The sequence below is a fragment of the Plasmodium inui genome (assembly GCF_000524495.1).
Source record: "Plasmodium inui San Antonio 1 unplaced genomic scaffold supercont1.7, whole genome shotgun sequence".
Classification (NCBI taxonomy): Eukaryota; Apicomplexa; class Aconoidasida; order Haemosporida; family Plasmodiidae; genus Plasmodium; species Plasmodium inui.
The window spans coordinates 857,693-860,845 of record NW_008481841.1 but is presented as its reverse complement, the minus strand read 5'-3'; positions in this window follow the sequence as shown (position 1 = coordinate 860,845).

The following is a 3,153-nucleotide window of genomic DNA, read 5'->3' as shown; positions in this document are numbered from 1 at the left end:
TCGTCCTCCCGCGAGAACTACGCAGTGAAATGGGGTTGAAAAAAAAAAAAAAAATCCTCTTCTATTTTCACGAAGCATAAATTGTCGCATATACTACGCTACGCATGTAACAAATAACGCATGGGTGAAAACCTCCGGGGATTTGTTTCTTCCCCCCACTCTTGCGCAATCTACGAAAGATGTGGTACCGTACTGTGATTTTTCGCTTATCTTCTTTTAATTTTTTTTTTTCCTCACAAGGCGAATTTAACGTTATCGTCAAGAAATTGCTAAACAATGTATGAAAAAAAAAAGGAAGAAAAAAAAGCGATGACAATGACAATGCTAACGGAAAGGCCAAAAAGCGAGGGGAAAAATAAAAAAATTACCAAGCCTGCAAAAAACTAGCAGCTGAATTAAAAACGTGACTTCTGTTTCTGTTCGTATCTACTTCTTCCAAATGGGAAAGAAAAGAATCACGCAAAAGATGGGAAGCATAAAATGGAAATTAAAAGTGAAAAATGCTAAGCGAAAAATGTTATGCAGATATAGAAAGAAAAAAAAAAAAGTAATCTTCGCTTCGCAGTTTTTTTCTTCTCCTTATATTTCCTGGTATATTAAATAAAAATTAAGTGCTCCATAAAAAGAAAAGGAGGCAATCCCCCCATGCGATAAGATATAATTGCCCTTCGAGGGGCCGTACGTATATGGCTCAGTTTATGTCGCATATAAAATTATCCTCTACTCATCATGTATACATCATTTTGTTTGCATACGATTTGGGGCTTATTTATATGTTCCTCTAGCGTTACTTCGAGACGTACAAAATGCTACGGATCGACCAGCTTACATGAACGTTCCAACTCTGTGCAGCTTTCTCGGTCGCGTGAATTATTGTTTCGGAGGCTGTGTTATTTTTTTGCCGCTTCACATGTTTTTGTATAGGTAATTTTGCCAATTTTATGCCAATTCTGTACCCATTTTACCAATTTGGCTCCTCTGCATTCCCTGGCTGATTGGTCATTAATCACCGTGACAGCCCGTTGGACGCACCTAGCCCGACGCAACTTTCCCCCCCTTATCCGGATGTCAAACGTCAAACTTCTGTGCTGACTGCGTTCCGCCGTTTACTGACGGTACCCCTTTTTTTTTTGTGCTCTTAATATGGTAGTAAAATAGTAGGCCATAAATATGCACAATAAACTTGACGTTCCCAGGCAAAATCGTTTTTTTCTTTCTTATTTCCAACGGTGGTCACAAAAGTGCGCTATGCAATCATGTGCACGTTCCTACATGTATACATGCGCTACATAATATGGATGTTTATTTTTCCCTTGAATTATTTCGCTTTTTTCATGTTTTTTTTTTGTGTTTCTTTTTGTGTTTTTTTTTCGGGGCCCCTTAACCCCCCCATTCATCACTCGCCCGAAAGGCATCTTCGTTTCGGGAAAACCAAAAGGGATCGTGCAGTTTATGTTAACTACGCATCGAGTATACATGAACAAATGGCGCAATCTTTACTCTTTTAACCCCCCAAAATGTAGATTAAAAGGGGTGACGGACCCACGACTTCACATTTCTTCTTCCGTTGAATTTTCACTTTGTTTATAAAAATCAGCACGTGCGTGGTATGCACAGTCATGTATGTCCGTATTGTGCGTAAGGAGCAGAATATAATTGCGTTACGATTATTTTACACCTTCCTCCCTTTGATTTCTTTTTTTTTTTTAATCCTTTTCCCATTGTATACATACATATATATGTATAGAGATATATATACATATAAGCATGTGAGCACAACTTGTTTAGTACCTCCCTGCTGGATCTCCCACTTTAAAAACGCTTTGCAAAGAAGCCAACTGTTACTTGTTCTTCTAGCAGCCTCCAATACGAAGATGCATATAAAAGTTAATGCATAAGGGGCGCAGCGTGTAATCATGCCAATGCGTGCAAATCCTTCGAAACGTTTTTTTCAATATATTTATGTATAACTTTTACGTACCCTTTTACTTTTCCGCTTAAATATTGCCAAAATGAATATGTTCATAAGTGCGTTTAATGTTTCCTCTCCTTTTTTTTCGAACAAGTGGATATGCACGTGACTTGTTCCCATACCACGTAAATAAAGAATCGTTTAGTTAGTTGGCCTTCGCTGAAAATCTCCCTGCTTCTACAAGGGGATATAGCCCCTATTATCGAAAATTATAACAAAGCAAAATGTATTGTTCATTTTACGACCCCAACAATCAGGGCGCGTGAGTCCACTCTAAAAGGTGTTAGCATCTCCTGCCTACCCACGCACGTATACATTTATACATGGTGCTTCCCCCCCACAGTTACTACATACACGGGGGACCCATTTCAGCGTGACTTAATATAGATTTTATTACTCTTTCCAAATTGTGAAAAAGCACAGCGGTTGTGACTGTTAATAATTCGCTTCATTCAGCTGACAAAATATGGTATCTTTCAATCGGGGCGTAAAAAAAATGCTAAAGCTTTAAGTCGAGGTGTTCCTCTACCCCTTCGCAGTGTTGTCCATCCGTGCTGCCAAACAGTCCTGTGGGGGTGTACATAAGTCCGCCATAGTGTTGAATTTTTCTGTCAATCCTTTTCTACATCGGGGAATTTCACACACTCATCACGTTTGATAAAAATAAAAAGCGACAAGATCATTTGGCATGACGCAGTGCAGTTCTGCACGATTGACAAATTGAATTCACTAGTCGCATAATTCACCATGCTTGTGGCAGTTTCCGTTCAAAACATTTTAACAAAATTTCTTTTAGTGTTGCAAAAATGAGTGATAAAATAAATAAATTCCTCTCGTTCTTTCTTAATATATCACTTTTTAAGAACCATTTGGTTAAGTGCAAAATGGCAAACATGTGTAAACTCGAATGGTAAAATGATCAACAAGACAACAGTTTTGAGTACAAATTATTCCAAAAAAGGAAAAGTGTCAAATTTTATGTCTATCTTCGATTTCTTAGGTCAACACACATTTTTCTGTGCACGGATGGGGACACAAATACAAATATACATATATGTGCGCCTTTGACATTTTTTCCATTTCTGCTATCTTACACTTTTTCCATGTCACGTTGCATATCTTCGCGTATAATTCTGAACCGTTCGGGAAAAAAAAAAAAAAAAAAAGACTGTTTCCTTATG